We start from the raw sequence: 19026 nt of genomic DNA on the forward strand, positions 1-19026 counted from the left end.
GACCTCTAGGGCATAATGCAAAGTGCAAAACGTCAGACAGAGAAAGACAAATCCCATATGATTTCACTTGTATGTGGGATTTAAGAAACAAAACAAATATACAAAGAAAGAACAAAAAATAGACAAAACACCAGACTCTTAAATACAGAGAACAAACTGATGGTTACCAGAGGGGAGGTGGGTGGAGGGTGGGTGAAACAGGTGAAAGGGATTAAGAGTACACTTACCTTGATGAACACTGAGAAATGTATAGATTTGTTGAATCACTATATGGCACACCTGAAACTCATATAACACTATATGTTAATTATACTTCAATAAAAAGAAAAACAAAAGACCCCCACTTTTAGCAGTGTGGAGGAAGCCTGCTGGCTTCTGGCTGACAACTATTCTTGAGTCAAGGGCAGACTGCCTTTGCGTGGATGAAGAACCCAGCAAAGCTAGATCAAAAAGGCAGAAGTATGGAGTACCCCTTCTTAGTCACTAGGACAAAATTCAGAAGGGACACAGGACCTCTTATTCATGCCTCCCATTTCTGTGACACTATGCAAGGCTGAACGGGGCTCCTGCTCCAGGGATTAGGGGTACCATTGTCACCAGGAAGACATTCCTGCAGATGTTTGGTTCTACGCACATCACATGGCACGCGTGAGCTACAAGGAAGGCAGCTCTGTCACCTCAGCATCCTCTTTCCTATACCTGTAGATTTTCTTCCCCTTGTGTGTGTGTTTTTTCCTGCTCATTTCCATAAATAAAATGTTCTTTCTCAGCCGTATAGCTGCTCCCCCTGATTAATTCCTACCGTGGCCTCTCTGTAATGGTGTTTCTTCTTTTGCTTAAAACAGCAGGCATCTGCTTTTTGAGTTGAGTTAATGGGGGATGGAAGGGAGTTAGCCAAGTCTCCATGGGCTCTCCAAGAATCCCCATAACCTCCTTACAAATGACTTACTTTTCAGCTGATTTCTTTTAATTTTGTTTATGGCTCGCCAAGGTAGAATATTTTCTATGCCACTCAGAATTTCATGAAACAGCCCACACTGCATTGGATTTTAAGTAATACCTTCTAGAGAATTCAGGAGCATCCAGTTATCATTCCGGCCATCAGAGCCTCATTGGTCCTTTGCCACCATCAGGAGAACAAAGTGTTACATGTGCTTTCTTTGCCTCACAAGGCAGCTATCCCGATTGCACTGCGAGCTTTATTAATCCATTGGTCTTCCTCTAACACCTTACACACAATAGATTGCATCTATTTAAGTACCTAGATCCCTTTGGAAACAAGGCCTTCTTCTGACACACACAGAAAGGATTTTCAAGCAGCAAATCTGCAGGTAGTAATTTTAGTAGCCACTAATGTGAATTAATAATTCTAATAACCTCATTTCAGATGTGTTATCGGGACACTGGAGAGGGTTGCCATGGCTGCTGTATTTTATTGCTCACAGCTGTGCAAATTCATTTTGGCCAGAAAATTCTGTCTAACCTCTCCTTTCATTGGTTTGCACAATCTCATACAGTGTGGATTAAAAAAAAAAAAAAAAAAACAAGAAGAACTTGAGGAAAAGTTGTGTTCTTAAGACTTTAACTAAATGACATTGGTAAGTGACAATAAGGGATCCCAGTGCTTTCTAAAAGAATTACACAGTTATATATTCATGAATTCAAATCATTGCTTTTGCACATTTAGCAATACCTATGTTGAAATGATAATTTGTCAGTAATTCTAAAGCACCACTTTAAGTGCTTTGGGGCTTTAACAATATTTCTTAATAAACTATCTTAGGTATCATTGCTTACTACAAGATTCCAAAAGTTTCATTAATTCATTCACAGTCTCAGGCCTATAACCAAAAACAGTCCAGTAAATGTTTAGCTAAGTGTATGAAGCATATGCCAGGGCACTGCGTGAGTGCAGGGTAACCCCATGAATTCCACTTGAACTTATCTTGTGCGAACTTACAGTGGGCAGTAAGATTTGTACCTTAACAACCCTAACAAGGTACTAAACAGAACTCCATCTATTAAGCACCTGTTAATTTCCTGGTACTGGAAATATAATGTTTTACATTTTCTAATTTAATCCTCACTATGTTCCTATAAGGTTGTACTGGTGGTTTTAAAACATGGCCACATATTCTTTGATACCCTCTTTGAGAGGTGGGGTCTATATCCTCTCCCCTTGAATCTAGGGAGGCTTGTGACTGCCTTGACTGGTAGAGTACAAGATAAATGACAAAATGTCTTAAAAGGCCATGTATCTTCTGCCTTGACCTCTGGAACATTTGCTCTTGGAGCCCAGAACCATCATGGAAGAAGGATATCATGAGACTGCCATGCTGTGAGGAAGCCCAGGGCATGTCTACATGCTCTGGGTGCCAGTCCTAGCTGAGCCAGCCTTCAATTTATCCTGACCCAGGTACTGAATAAAACTTCTAGGCGATTCAGTTTGCCTATAGATTCCATCTTTCCAGACACTATAAAGCAGAGATAAGCCATCACTGCTGTGGCTTGACTGAATTCTTGATCTACAGAATCCACAAACATACTAAAATCATTGTTGCCTTATCCTTAAGTTCTGGAATGTTGGTCATTATGTAATAGATAACCAGATCACTAGGAAAACTTAGAAGTTAAACAACTAGTCCAATGTCATACAGTAAGTAGTGTGCCTGGGATTCAAAACTGGGTCTATCTGGTCCTACATATCAAGTTCTTTTTAGCACAATTTATAAGTACCATAAGAGAAGTCTATAAACAGTGTTGTAAAAACACGAGACACAAGTAGTTTTCTTTCTGTTCGTGGTCATTAGTGTGGACTCATCATGGGCTTGCCAAGCCTAAACACAGAAAAGCTGTGGAAAACATGTTGTGATCTTTAATTAAAGTATAGTTTTTAAACCCACCCCTGTGTTCCTACCAAATTTTCATGTATCTGATTTGAAAAGTATCCAACTCATTGACTTTAACTTTCATCTGAACCCATATGGCAATCTGGAACTCAATATGAAACCCTCAAGTTCTGTTCCGCACCGGTTGCTCCATTGGAAGCCAATCATGGGAATGGCTTAACAGCTTCCCTTCTTTGTTGCCATTTAAATACTCTTCTTGTTTCATTAAAAAAAAAAAAAAAAAAAAAAAACTACAGAGTTTTAAACTTTTACAAACCTTGGTTGTTTAGATTCAGGACTGCAAAAGGAATGCAGATCCGAATAAGTTAGACTATTTTACCATCCTGTCAGGGATAAAAAGTCCCTCTCCACAGTGAGGCCCATTCAGAAGGTTGTGGTCCAATGAACCCAAAGCTCATTCTCCCGTACCCCTCTCCCCCTCTGCCCCACACAGGACTATGAAAAAAGGTAAGACTAACATTATATTCACTTAGGGGTTTGCAGGACTCAGGAAAATGCTCGATGAAATGGGGATAATTTAATAAAAGCCTCAAACCTCATTGGAGTTGAACTCTAGGCAACATATGCCTGCACTTTGAAAACTCTATAGGCAGGACTGAAATTTTACATCAACTCCATTTTCCTGGAACAAATTGACTAACTTGGTGAAGCCTTTTTTATAATGAGAGGTCTCGATGCAAGGTCACAGGTGACAGAATTGCTTATGCAATTAGTCGCTAAATGCATCTAGAAACCTTCGGGAATAAGGGACTTTCCTTGCTGAGGAGACTTATTTATTAATTGTTAATTATAATTTCTCTTATCAGTTTCTCTGTGGATTTGGTGTCTACAAAGAAAGATTGAGTGGAAAAAATGATGAGGTTCTGTAGAACAAATGTTCCACCAGTTAATAGTGCCCTGTTGGTAGTGGCATTCAGGAATCTCAGATAGGGTAACAAAACAGGTGCATTCTGCCCACCATGGATACATGGGACTCCTGTGTGGGACATCCAGGTGAATTATACAGTCCTTTGGAGCCACCACTCACATGACGTCCTGTGGAAATAGTGAATGAGAGCTCCAGCACACCGAAAAGCTTCTCTGGAGCCCCACATTCTGCATTCTACCTTGTAGCTTACATATTATAGTTTGTCTGAAAGTCTTATCTCTTGAACTGACTTGGTCAGAGTGAGTGGTGACAATGGATCACATTGGCCTCTCTACAACACAGTAGGTTCTGAGACACCAGCAAGTATCATGACATTGAAATGTGATCTCCTGGGAGGGGCCCAGAGACCATGCAATGTCACCCTTGTCGATGTAACAAGTTGGCTTCCTTTAGGTGGCAAGGGGCTGTGCGTAACACTTCTTAACTGACCTTTGTGGTTGTTATGATGCAGTTTTCATAAAGAAAGAAAAAAAATACTGTTGTACTTTGAAACAATATTGAGCATGACAATAAATATTGCCCATTCCATTTTTTTTCCTGTATGGCTGTCTTCTTCATGGGGTTTGTGGTATAATTCTTCACAGGTTATAAAAGTACATAATCACTTTTGACAAATATAGATACACATATTTCCCCCCAGCAATAAGTGGATTAGATGATATTTCAGATCTAGACAACCCTAATTAAATTACTTCTAACTTTACTGGCCTCTGTGGATTGATCTCTCTTTGACCTTCATAGCCATCAGAATAAATGAAAAGAAAGCATTCTAATATTTTTTCACATTAAAACTTTAACATAAGCCTTCATATCTGTAGACTACATGTATATATCAACCACAACAAACAAATGTTTGCTTGTTCTTTATGTGTTTTTTTCAACTCTATAGTAGTATAAATTAGGATTATGTCAGGAAATACATACATTAGGTTACTGCAAAAAAGGTCATTCAAATTACATTTTTAATGTTTCCCCATTCATTTAAGAAAGAAAAAAAATATTTTTAAACAAATATCCTTTCTTAAAACAGGAGTGTAAATGCATTCTGTTGCTTTTATCTTTTAAAAGCACAGGATAAAAGTATGGTCCAGTGTAGTGAATAAAAGACATTTTCTCTAAATGGGCAAGTAGTAAACATTTTCTTTACCACACCATGCACTAGAAATGATCTCTCAGGTGAAAGGAGCCTTTTTTTCCCTTATAAGTTGTCTTTGTTCTACACACCGTTAGAACATTTTTGGCATTTGTGAAAAGGCAATGTTTACATTACACTTTAAAAAAAAAGGTTGGATATATTTGTTGTTTGAAAAATGGAATTATTACTACAAGATAACAGATGTATAAATAAATAAGTATAAATAAGTATAAAGTTCAAAAATTACAAGTAACATAGACTACTGGAATTATCAAAAGTTTTTCTTCTTTTTCTTTCTTTGTTCTTCCCTTTCTTTGCCTTATGTAAGACAATTTATGATTCTTAAATTAGCAAACTTTCCTTGAGCATTTAAAACATAATCCTGTTTGTGAATATTTACATACAAACTCTTCAGGATTACCTAGATTATGTAATTCAAAGTATTCCCACCATGGGAATAATACTTCAAAGTTTTCATCTAATAAAAGTGTCCATACATTTTAAGAAACTAGAAGCAGGATTTATGTATCATTCAGTTCGTGTTTGTGTGTGTGAGTGTGTATATGTGTGTGTAAATGTGTGTGTGTGTGTCTTCCACAGTGGTTAGTACAAAGTCTTCCACATAGGAGGTACTCAATAAGTATTTTAATTAACTTGGGCCACCATATTGACCAATATGATGGGTAATTGGTACTTTTTGATTATAATAATAGATAAACACAAGGCAAAACATTAAATCATGGCCTTTTTGCTAAGTGATTTTATTTTTTTGCTGTGTAAATCACAGTAATATTCATCTACGTGATTAGTTACATGGTGGAGAGCCATTTCGATGCAGATAGACAATCAACTTGATCATCGCCTGATGGCACCTGCTATCCATAGGCATTTTTATAGGGCTTTTGGCATCACCATCAGGTACTGGGTCTCTTTATGATCAGTCTTTTAAGGGTACATCTCCTAATTTAATTTTATTCTGTCTGCTAGAGAAGGCCTTTTGGCCATGTACATACACACAGACACATACCACTGAAAATTTCTCAAGACGGTCCATTTTCAATTTTAACTATTTTTAAATTGATATACTTTTTTTGAAATTATTATTATTTATTGAATCATTTACAACTCTTAATTGAAGGGATTCTACACAGAATAAAGGCTGACTGAAGAAGGAAAAACATATTTTTCTTTCTGATGTTTTTGATTTGGCATTCTGACATCACGCAAATCTTGAAGTATCAAATTCTCCAAAATAAATTTCAGCAAAGAAACATCTCCTGCCTTTTGGCTTCTTCCCAACTCTCATAGTTTCTGATGTCCTGAGATTCTTTCCATTATTAAGGCAGCCTCTGTTGAAAAGGAAGGTATATTTCAGGTATAGTCAAAGAAACTGGCAACCAGGAAGATTAAATAACAATTGGCATAAAGTGGGCAAAGTCAGTCAATAGACTTTTTTTTTTCAGGAGCTTTCCACTTATCCGTGAAGAAAGTAAGTTTCATAAAAGAAATAATCATTCTTTCTTACCCTAATGAAAATCTTGATATACTAATAATTTTGCAACCTTCCCTCAAATTTTTCCCTCAAATGATTTACTCAAAACATCATCTTTGAAAAAATTAAATCCCATAACTTCTTAATTTCCTTTTTTTTTCCTTTCTGTTTTATTATACCTTCTTGTATAGTTAATCCAGTTCTCTCTTAAAAAAACTTTTTTTAATGTTTATTTATTTTTGAGAGACAGAGCCCGAGCAGGGGCAGGAGGAGAGGGAGACACAGAATTTGAAGAAGGCTCCAGGCTCTGAGATGTCAGCGCAGAGCCCAACATGGGGCTTGAACCCACGAACTGAAAGATCATGACAAGCCAAGGTCAGAGGCTCAACCAACTGAGCCATCCAGGTGCCCCAGTTCTCTCTCTCTTTTTTCTCATCCTATCCAGGGATCCTAGGCTGTCTCCTACAACCTCCTTTCTTTCCCCTTCAGAAAAACAATTGAAAACATCTCTCCTTGCTGCTCAGAAGGAATTCCTCCATTTAACATAAAATTACATAGGAATTTCCCAAATAGAGAATATAAAACATATCCCATGATGTCAAGGAAGTAATTTCTATAGATGGTAAATTCACCAATTTTTGACCAGTGCCAAAACTCAGGTGGGTGTCTACTAAGGATCTGAGTGCTGTGCAAGCTTCCCATTCAGTACATGTTTTCTTGCTAAGATATTTCTACTGCTCACTCTTTTCTATCCCCTTATTCACTTGAATAATCATTAGCAGCAGCAGAAGCCTAATTATCCACATCATCCACTCTGTGCTCAAATCAGGGGTAAGAGCGGCATGACTCCTTCCTTACAAATCCATTGCCTTCTTAACCATAACTGATGCAAACAGCATCTTACAAATAGAGTTTCTGAGCAAAGGCTGGGAGTTTATGAAGCTAGCCCTGGCCTCACCTCAGTGGCAAGTATCACCTGCCCTTCTCTACTTCCTGTCAAACTGCCAAAGGGGCCAGGGCTGGCTTCCTTAAAATGTGCCTCAGGGACATTCACACCATATGGCAGCACAGAGAATGTCACCCTATGCTCTAGGGTATTCCCCCCCCTAGCTTACACAAATTGTAAATTATTATCCATAAAATAATGGTAAAGAGAGACAAGGGCAGCAAAAGGATCTGCTGTAAAGCCTCCATTAGCAAATGAGATTGGCTTTCTTATTCATGTGAAAAGTTCAAGGAGGCAATCTTGTTAAACAGCCATTTTGCATAAAGAAATAATATGCCATAATGGACCTTTTCAAATAACTTTGATGTTTTCCAGGACAATTTATTAAAACTGTGCTTGGGAGGAATAAGGAAGTCTCATTAGAGGATAAAATCGGCGGTTGGTGGGCAGTTGGTCAGGGCTCACACATTTCAGAGCTGTCTGAAGCATATCCTGGTCCTCTCCTAGAAATGCTTCACTACACTGTTCCCCCCACTACATCCCCATCTTACCTTGGCATTGTTTACATCCAAGAAGCACAGTCCTGTGGGGAGGAAGAGGTAGAAAGGGAAAAAGAGTGATGGGGGTATGCTCCAGTGTTGCAAGAAGTAGGTTAATTATTTACTTATTTGAAGTAACTTCCACAAGCAAGACCCATAATTTGGCTCCTTGGATGGATGGTATGTCTTATATGTCCTGTGTGCAGAGATCACCCAAACCATTGTTTATCAAACTCCTTCATAGAATTTGCACAATGGTGCTTCTAAGTACCACTCTGCCTTCTGTCCTACTTTCCTGGGTAGCATATATGAAATACAATGCCTCTCAAGTGCTTTCAGTTTCTCTGTGTTTTGGGTACACTCTCAGAAGGGATTATTTCTTGCTATAAAATTAACACCTTATTTATATAAGCACATTCTTCAGAGCAGTAGTTTCATAGGTTGTTATAGGGGTCCCTTGCCAAACAAATTTGGGAAACCCTGAAAAAAATAAAATTAAACAGTTTTCTTTACCATGGCAAATTAATATATTACAGATCTTTTACTATATTTATTTGTTTTGTGAGTCTTCTGAGAGTTGCAGAGTTTGCTACATTTCTCAAACTTACTTGAATTTCATTAAGGAACATCTTTAGTCAAACACACTTTATGCACTATGGTGCACCATCAGGAGTTACAGAGGGAGAAGAATTGATTCTATTTTCACTAATCTAAGGTGGCTTGAGAACCAGTAAATAAGCTGGGAATGAGATGGGATAAGCTTTACACTATAAAGATGTTCTCTCTTAACAGCTTTGATGAAGCAAATTGCCATATTGGAGAGGGCCATGTAGCAAGGCACTGAGAGATTCTTCTTCCAGTAGCCAACAAAGAACCTCAAGCCAACCACCCTGTAGAGACTGACTCTTGCCTACAACCATATGGGAGATCCTTCCCCAGTTGATATTTTAGATGAAGCTTCTTATCCTGGACTGACACTATGATTACAACCTTTGAGAGAACATGAAGCAGAGGACCAGGTACACCAGACCTCAATTCCTGAACCACAAAAACTATGAGATAATGAAAATGTGGAGCCACTAAGATGTGGGGGGAATTTATTATGCAGCAATAGGTAACAAATACAGATTTTGGTCTAGAGTCTAGAATAATGTGAACCAATATCTCAGTGGAATTAGGTTAAAAATTATAATAGAAGATATAAATTCTATGCAGAGTTGTGAAGGAGAAAGACAGATGACTTTTCTTAGAATAAGACAGTGTATTCCAGTTACAAAGAAAAGAACGTTCAAGGGTTCATGTCCATGACTGCAGAGAGTATTTCCTGAGAAATATTCTTATTTATTATATGCATGGCACTATGGGGAGTAGAAGAAAGAATAATTTTTCTTGTCCTCAAGGAACTTTATCTCTAGAAGAGAGGCAAATAAATAATTGAGCATCTATTTTCAAAAACAGAAGTAAAATAAAAGTACAAAGTGCTATAGAAGCTATACTTCCATATGTGCATATGGGAGAGATTAGTTCCAACAGAGTGGAAGGAGAAAACTAAGGAAGTTTATTTGGAGGAAATGCCAATTGAATTGGCCTTGAGGAATATGAAATAAAGTAGTAGTATTTTAACAGATGGAAAGGGTGAGCAAAGACATTCCTGGGGGAGAAGAGAAAATAAGAAAAGGTTCAGATATAAGGGAGTACAGGATACATTCAGGGTGTGTTTAGCAAGTATGTGTGGGACATTAAAAAAGGGGACCTCAAAGAAAGAACTAAAACCAAAGTGGAACAGTCAAGTGATTTTTGTATGTACTGGGTAGACTTTTATTGCAACAAATTTTATTGAGGGAGTGACAATTTAGTTGCCAGAATGAAAGAACAGTCTCAATTTCTTTGGTTCCAGCTCTATGTTGACACAAGGAATAAACATTGCCCTTCAGATAAGCCCAAGCACCCCTTTTACAAATGGCCTTAAGAGGTTCCTAAGTCTAAGCCTAGGAGTTGAGATAACATGAAATTGAAACCATCCAAGCAAAAGATCATCAAACCTGTAATCACCCCCAGATAAGATTCCACATTGTCCCTTGGAAACTTCTTCTGTCTGACAAATTTAACAGCCAGACTCCTCTCCTTGATTTTGTGTTTCCTACTGGTTAATTGCCCACTTTGAAATTGTGAAGATACTTAAGTCTTCTCTGAAAAGTTCTGAGTTTCTTTGACCTTTCTTCATAGGTCTTTTTTCTAAGTCATTAATAATTGTCACGTTCTCCTCTGGACCTAGTCCAAACTTCCATGTCTCTTTAGTAGTAAAGACCCCATTTTGGCAGAACACATTAATACAGGGCCTAACATATGACAGGTAGGGTTAAAGAATGGCTTGGCTTTCACATTTCATATTCCACTCACATGACATCATGTGATGTTTACTTCCTAATGTCAGGGCCATGTCATGGGCCCACATTTGTTCTGTCCATTATGATTTCAGAGCTAAGGCAAGTTTTGGCTCTATGAACAGCTCACTAAAGTTTTCTTTGGGGTCATAAAATGTAGGAGTTCTTACCCTTTAAATGGGTTATATTCTGACAAATATCCATTGTGATTAGAATTTTAATGTTTGAACACTGGAAATGAAGTAGGCTTAAAGCTGCCTCCTATTGGTAAAGTAGTATGAATTTAGCTAAGAACGTTTATTGACATGGTCTTTGAGGATCTCACAAACATCCTGCTGGGGATGTCGAATGGTTGCTAATTCGATCATTGTTTTCCCATTGAGCAAATTAAGGTTTATATGTGGTAATTTATTTATGTAAGTAAATTGTGAATGGTGAACTTCTAAAAATCTAATCTAAACTAAATAAGCCCTAATAAGACCTGCCTCTTCAAACAAATGCTTTGCCTCCAAATTCTCCCCTAAATTGTTAACACATATGAGCCCCAAACAATTAATAATAAAATGTAATTTATCTGTAGGATACTAGCTAAAATTTAAGCCCAATTTGCCTATATTGAATTATTAGGTTGTGACTTGAATTATTAGGTTATGACTGAGGGGATTGATGAGTTGTTTTTGTGTACATGCAGCACAGACAGCAAGTACCCAGCTGATATCAATAAGAGCCACAAGGATATTTGGGGAGTACCATAAAAGAAGGTGTCTAGCAGAATTTATATCTTTTTCCTGAGCAGATAAAGCTATCACCCTTCCTCATAGGTGGTGGAATCCTATCCCCTTAATACCTAATAGTGTGTATCATATTTGGTATGGAGTGAAGAGATGTGTAAGTCTACTCTCTCCTAAAGTAGGGAAAATTTGTTTTCCCCAACTGGGCAAATACTTGGCAGTAAATGATAATACTTCTTGCTGTCTATCTATCTATCTATCTATCTATCTATCCATCTATCGTCTATCTATCTATGTATCTATCTATCTATCTGTCTCACCTGCCTACCTTCTCCCAGGTCTGTATTCTTGGTGGCAAGGGTGTACTTTGCCAGAGGGACCTTTTTTTACCTCTACCTTTTGAAATCTTATCCCCAGTGTTCTTTTTATTAAACCATACAGTTGGTAGTGAAAATCCACTGGGAACTGTTGTGCTTGGGAATAACATTACTACATGATTATACTGTTTTGTCATCATAAAATTATGGACGTCATTGAGTACCAGGAATCAGGAATTGCACAAAACCAGTCAGCAAATTATATTCTAAGTATTCCCTTTGGAGTCAATTAAAGAACATCTTTAACAAATTAGTCCTTTTGTTTCATCATTAGAAAGGAATACGTAAACAGAATATTTAGGCAATGAAATATTTTTCATTCACATTAATTATGGCATATTAGCTGGAGAATCTATAATAAATTGCAAAGTTTGACACCTTATGAACTTATTAAAGTGAAAGCTCTCCTCATAGCCTTAAATTATTCATTTTAATGGCCTAAAATTATAATTTAATAGTTTTATTGACATGTGATAATTTTTAAATTATAAGAATATAGCTGTCTTGCTAGTTCTTTATCTATACCTGAAAATTACCTACAGCATTTTAATAGCAATATAAAATAATGAACAAATGCTCAGGTCTGGTTGGTCACATAGCTTTTTAGCTCTTTTGCAAAACAAATAAAAAATCTTTTCTGCAATGAACGACTAATTTATATCTAAAGATTTCTAAGAAAATTATTTTATTATTTCCATTTGATTTTGTGAAAATTTCATTATGTGTTCATTTTCTTTTCCTTCCTCGTTCTTTCACTTGAGCCAAGTACTTGATTTCTTCCCTGACGAAAGGAGGAAACAAAGAGTACATTCTGCATGATTTGTTTAATTCCTCAAGGTCCCTTCATAGCAATACTTCTTGAAAGAATTTTCTAGAGTAAAACTCTACTTCTCACCTCATTTCAGCACTCAGTCCTCTCCAATCAGGCTTCTGTTCCCAGAAATCTCTCTGAAATTGCTCTTTTCAGTCACCAATGGTCATTTCTTTTTCCTTGTCTTACTTGACATTTTACCATCCTTCAAAAACACTTGAGCATTCCCTATTTTGTAAAAACACTGTCTGCACTTGGTTTCCTTGACACCACACTCTTCCTCCATCCTGACAGTTTTTCTTATTAGGCTCTTTCCCCAGCTCCTCTTCCTCTGTTTAATAACCAAGCCATAATCCCAGGCTCCTTCTCTTCCCTCAGTAATCTTAGCAAGTCCCACGGCTATAGGTATAATCTATATGATAATGAACCCAAATCTATTACTTCTGTGCTTATTTCTGGTTATTTGATTTCTAAATGACTCATAGACTCTCCACTTGGTGTTCAAAACAGAATTCTTGATTTCTTACCACAAAGATATTGCCAGTTTTCCCTTGCCAGAAAAATACCCCAGCATCTACCAATTACTCAAGCCAAGAACCTAGGTGTCATCCTTGACTTCTTTTATCCCCTCTATTTTAATCCTCCAAAAGATCTGTCAACTTGACGTCAAGAACATATGCCAAACCCATCTACTGCTGTTTATCTCCCACTGCCACACGTCTCTCTAAGCCATCATCATCTCTTACCTGAAATGCTGCTGGAGCCTCTGTAGTGGTCTCCTTGATTCTATTCTTGCCTCCTGCCTTCAATTCATTCCCTACCAGCAGTAAGAATAACCTGGTAAATCATATAATGTTATTCCTCTTTTTAAAATCCTCCATTGAATTCCCTCACAGAATCCAAAATCTATACCTTGACTTTCAAAGGTCACCTGATCTGGTTCATGACTATCTTTCTGAACTCGTCTTGCATCACTTTACTCTACTTTGTGCAACCAAACTCCTGGTGGAGGGGGCTCCATCAGCTTGTGTACATGAGTGAGAATGGAGGGGAGCAGAACCCTCAGGCAGGTGCTCTATGATAAACATGTTATAATCTACCAAGATTTTGAGGTTGTTTGTTTCTACAGCATAGCCTGCCCTGTTTTAGTGGGTACAGAAAATCTTTTCCATATTCTTTTATAAAATACGTATTTCTTGGGTATATTGTATAATGTCAGGCATTATCTTTAGAACAATGACTGTAGTTGGGATAGACAAAACTGCTGTTCTCAGGATGTTTACAGTCTAATGAGGAGGGATAAAATAAATAAGCAAAGAAATACATGAATAAGATACTTTTGTACAATGAAAATGGTCAAGGCATGTCCCAACCATTCTTCAGACTAAATCTGAGGATTACAAAGTAGGTTGCCATGGGAAGGTATCATAAAGAGCCCCAAACTGAGAAAGATGACCACAAAATGTATCAAAAGCAAATATGAAGTTCAAATTCTTTGAAAGAAAAAGGATAAATGGAATTAATGAACAAAGCCTAGCAATTAAAGGCAGAATAATAGTCAAAAATTCTCAAATTTAAAGAATTACATCAGAACTTTTAATTAAAAAATTGTATAGCATGCTGTATAAGACAAATTAGAGAAAAAATATAATGTACATAATGCAGAATAACTTCGGAACACTCAAATCAAACAGAACATGTAAGCTTTCAAAATAACAAGAGGGTTACCTAGAAATAAGGAGGAAGGATAGGACATCAGATTTTCAATAGCCACATGAGAAGAAAGAAGAAACGGAGTAAGAGTTTAACAGTACAAAGTAAAAGAATTTGAAGCTAGATTTTTTTTAATGTTTATTTATTTTTGAGAGAGAGAGAGACAGGGAGACAGAGAGAGAGAGAGACAGAGAGACAGAGTGTGAGCAGAAAAGGGGCAGAGAGAGAGAGGAAGACACAGAATCTGAAGCACACTCCAGGCTCTGAGCTGTCAGGACAGGGCCCCACAACCGGTCTCAAACTCACCAACCGCAAGATCATGACCTGAGCCCAAGTTGAACGTTTAACCAACTGAACCACGCAGGGGCCTCAAACCTAGATTTAAAAAAAAAAAAATCCAGCTAAGCTGTTATTTAAATGCAAGGCTAAAATAAGAAAATATTTAGACATATTACAACACTAAATGTTTAATCACGTTCTGGAGAAATTTGGAGGAATTAAATCAGAAAGTAGAGAAATGAATCAAGGAGAAAGCAATGAATTATTGGAAAGTAGGAAAGTACAAAATTTTAAGTTTATTTTTCAGTGAATAATAGCTATAAAGAAAATTGTGTATCCTGTAAATATGAAACCAAAGCATTAAAGAGACAAGATTGACTGGCAAGAGAAGAGCAGAGTTTTAGTCCTAACAACAACAAAAAAATACACAAGACATTTATAGAAAAAAATTTTAAACTCTGCTCAATAATATTAAATGAAACCTAAACAATGGAAAAATGGTCATGGTTTAAAATGAGAAGACAATATTTTACAGTTGTTAATTTTCCCTAAATTAATGTATATGTTTAATATTATTCCCATCAATATCCCAGTAGGAGCTTTAGCAAAATTAGACTAAGTGTTTAAAATTTATGTAGACAAATGAAGGCCAACAAGTAGCTAAGAATATTCTTAAAAAGAAAATCTTCCTGAGGATATCATTCTACCATATATAAAGACATATTTCAAATTTATAGTATTAAACTAGAACAATGGATTCATACATATGGAAACCTAATATATGACAGCAGAGAAATTAAACGTTTGGGAAATATCAATATTTAAATAAATTGTTCTGAGGAAATTAGTTGATCATATGTACAAAAGTCAAAATATCTCATCCCATATACCAAAACACATCCCCGATGGTTTCAGGTTTTAAGCATGAAAGGCAAAATACACATATATTAAAAAGCAAAGTAGAAGGCTATTTTTGTGACATTGTTTTGGGGAATTATTTCCTCAAAGACATGTAAAAATCATAAATCATAAAGGGAAATTGATGGAATTTATTGAATAAATATGAAAGACTTATATTCAACAAGTGTGGTAGGAGACAGACTGAGTAAAGATGTTTCCAATTTATATTACTACTAAAGGATTAATATGTAGCATATACATAAAGTTCTTTAAGTAAAAAAAAAAAAAATTAACCCAATAGAAATAGAGAGCCAAATGGCTTATGAGAAACTCAGCCTCACTATAAGGCAGTGGGATTTATTAAAAAAACACTAGATTGGTAAAACTGCAAAAACTTGATGATATCAAGTGTCAATAGAAGATAAAGAGAATTAAAACAGAGTTCAACCTTGAAACACTTGCTGGGAGGAACACAAACTGATGCAGTGTGTTGGAAAGCAATCTCAAAGAGTTTTGAAAATTTGAGTGTGTACATTCTACCAACTCAGTGATTCTACTCCTAAGTATCTATCTCCATAAAGCCCTCACAGAGATTCACAAAAAGCCATATATGTCGATAGTCACAATGTTGTTTGAGATAACACAGTTTTGAAATAAAACTTCAATGGTTATGAATAATGGAATGGATAAATATGGGAGACATGCAAATGATGAAATATTACATAATGCGCAAAATGAATGAAATAGATCCATATGTACCTCCATGTAAAGTCTCAAAAACCTATGTTAAGTGAAAAGGAAAAAAAAAAGGAAGACAAAGAAGATGTAACATAATATATCACAAGAAGGGATGCCTTTGAAGAAATTGAGGATACAAAAGAAGATAAAAAATACAATAAAATAAAAAGACAGCCTATGCATGAACTAATAATATTGGATGGTCATGAACTCATGATTGATTGTGTGCCTTCAGTCCTGAGTTGCGCATTGACAGACAGTCCAGGGTGGAAAATAAAGCTAAGGAAACTGGGTAATGGAACAATACGAATAAGCCTGGTGAATGGTGGCAGGGTGGGAGAGAGAGGGTGGTCAGAGAAGGCCTCTGAGGAAGTGATATGTATGCTGGAACAGGGTGATGAGCCACAAGTAACCTTAGGAACTGGTAGATGGCTAAGACCCCAAGACAGGAACAGGTAGGTTTGTTGAGGCATGAGAAACAGAAGAGCAGGTCAGGGTGGGTAGTAAGGGAAATGGGGGTTTGAGAAATTGACAAGACTAATGGAATCATGAGGGTCTTTGAAGAACACTGGAGGGGTTTGGAATCTGTTTTAAATCCAATGGGTATTAATAGGAGAACTTCAAGCAGGGGATACAATGATTTGATTTACATCTTCAAAAGCTCACTTCAGCTTCTTAAGCATTATGGGGACAAAATGAAATAGGAGAGAAAATAGATCATGTTTGAAGGGGGAAAATCATTTGGGTTAGATGTGCCCACAGTGATAGTTAATTTAAGAAGATGGTGTGGCAACATTAAACAAGAGATCTGAAGAAAAGAAAATGTGATCCAAGAAAGTAAAAAAAAAAAAGTTATACCCAGGAAAATTGTCTTTCAAATTTAAGGCAAGACAGAGACATCTTCAAAAATAGAAGATTTAGGGACTTTATCTCTTATGAACCCTTCTTGAAAAATCTATGAAAAGATGGAATCTAGGCAAGAAAGAGACAGCCAAACAGAAATAGAGAAACTATTAAGAATAGCCAAACCAGGGGCACTTGAGTGGCTCAGTCAGTTGTGTCTTACTTCAGTTCAGGTCATGGTCTCAAACTCAGGTTTGTGAGTTCCAGTCCCGCATTGGACTCTGCACTGACAGTCAGAACCTGCTTGGGATTCTCTCTCTCTCCTTCTCTCACTGCCCCTCCCTAACTTGTGCACATGCTCTCTCTCTCTCTCAATAAAAAGTAAATAAAAGAAAAGAAAGAAAAAAAAAAAGCAAAACCAAGCCAAAACAAAGCAAAAACCAAAACACTCTACTTAAATATAAAAATACATCTGGGCAATTGGGAGAATTAGGGATGTAGGCCAGAATGTAAATGTTATAATAGAATGAGGAGAAAAAGGAGGTAAGAAGGGTATGAATATGCTAACTTCTCCATTTTTAAAGTAGGAAATCAGTAATAATAAATGTGACTTTGTCTTATTAATTTTTTTTTAAAATATTTTTACTTTAATGTAACTTTATGTGGAACATTTAAGAATTAAGATCTTTCTTGGTGAAGAAATATTATCTGAAGTTCACCAATTTCTCCAGTTTTATTTCAACTCATTTTTCTTTTTTAATTTTAGTCAATTTAGCTTTATTATTTGTATAATAACCCATTTTCTGTTTACATGTATGTAAATATGTACACATGTGTATATGTCTGTCTGTCTTTCATCCATCTATCTCTAAACATGCATGTCTAGAATGGCATTAATAGTGTTGGTTCTGAGTAGTAGATTGGGGAGGTTTTTTCCTCTCTTCTTATTCCTTATCTATAATTTCTTAAATTAGCAATTATGTTTCACTTCTATAAAAATAAATTATGTCAATATTCCAAAAATTAGAGCAAATGAAAAGAAGAAGGGAAGAAAGAAAAACTATCTAGTTGACAGCATTTTCTCAGTAAAAATGACATATTACATGTCAATTTTTAGAACAGTGTCTTTCCCTTAGTAGGTGCTTAATGAAAAGTTGCAATGATTTCCAGGATTATTATTTCCTAGGCTTCCAAGGAGAGAACATCTGCTGTCTCCTTCAATTTCTTTGCCATCGACTCAGAAGAATCCTTAGACAATGTTTTGCTCACCTATTAATGGAGCTGTGTTGTTAAAGAAGGGAGGGGGGAGGGACAGAAATAAGCAATATCTTTATTATTCTTAAACTTTTTGGAAAGGAAAGGAACAAAAAATAAAAGCAAGGATAAAGCAGAGTACTTAATTTATAAGTATCACAGTGCTTAAAAATATGCATTCATTGTTTTTTAAAAATACACATTCTTAATGTGGTCCTTACAAATTCTGTTTAAGCTTTCAAAACGAATTATCCATGTTTTGTTTCTTTTACAACCGTTATGTGGGTCTGGTCGGGTTGCCATAACAAAATACTATTGACTGGGTGGCTTAAACAGAAGTTTGTTTTTTTGTAGTTCTGGAGCTGGAAGTCTGGGATCAAGGTGTCAGGGTAGTGGGTTTCTGGTGAGATCCCTCTTCTTGGCCTGTGGACAGCTGCCCCCTCCCTGTGTGCTCACAAGGCCTTTCCTCAAGTGCATGCACAAGGAGAGAGCAAGAGATCCGGTTCCACTTTTCCTTATAAGGATATTAATCCTATCTGATAAGAGCCCTACCCATATGATCTCAGTTAACCTTGATTACTTCTGTAAAAAATGTATACAGTCACAGCAGGAATTAGGGCTTTGACCCATGAATTTGGGGGGAGGGCAAAATTTAGTCCATAGCAACTCCCAACTTTTTAGAAGTTGTGTTTGTTTTCTTTTTAAACTAACATACCCAGATACTAGCTTAATTTTTAAAGTCCTCTGTTTGTATTAAAAATAACTGGTACTATTGACAGGAACCTTATATTGTCACCTTATATTTTTTTATTCAGTTATTCCTTTCTCAATCTAGATCAATTAGTGATAGATCTCTATTTAAAAAAAATTGATGTTTTATTTATTTTTGAGAGGCAGAGACAGAGTATGAGTGTGGGAGGGGCAGAGAGAGCGGAAGACACAGAATCCAAAGCAAACTCCAGGCTCTGAGCCGTCAGCAGAGAGCCCCACGCAGGGCTGGAACTCACAAACTACGAGATCATGACCTGAGCCAAAGGCGGATGCTTA

At 36.6% G+C, this 19026-nt stretch overlaps 1 protein-coding gene across 1 annotated transcript in view; it reads right to left on the reverse strand.

Annotated features, from left to right (window-relative positions):
• NRP1 (neuropilin 1) overlaps window positions 1-19026 on the reverse strand; it is a 503454-nt gene that overhangs the window by 220894 nt on the left and 263534 nt on the right. The gene's annotated exons all lie outside the window — the stretch shown is intronic.

Source organism: Panthera onca, chromosome B4 (assembly GCF_046562875.1).
Source record: "Panthera onca isolate mPanOnc1 chromosome B4, mPanOnc1 haplotype 2, whole genome shotgun sequence".
Classification (NCBI taxonomy): Eukaryota; Metazoa; Chordata; class Mammalia; order Carnivora; family Felidae; genus Panthera; species Panthera onca.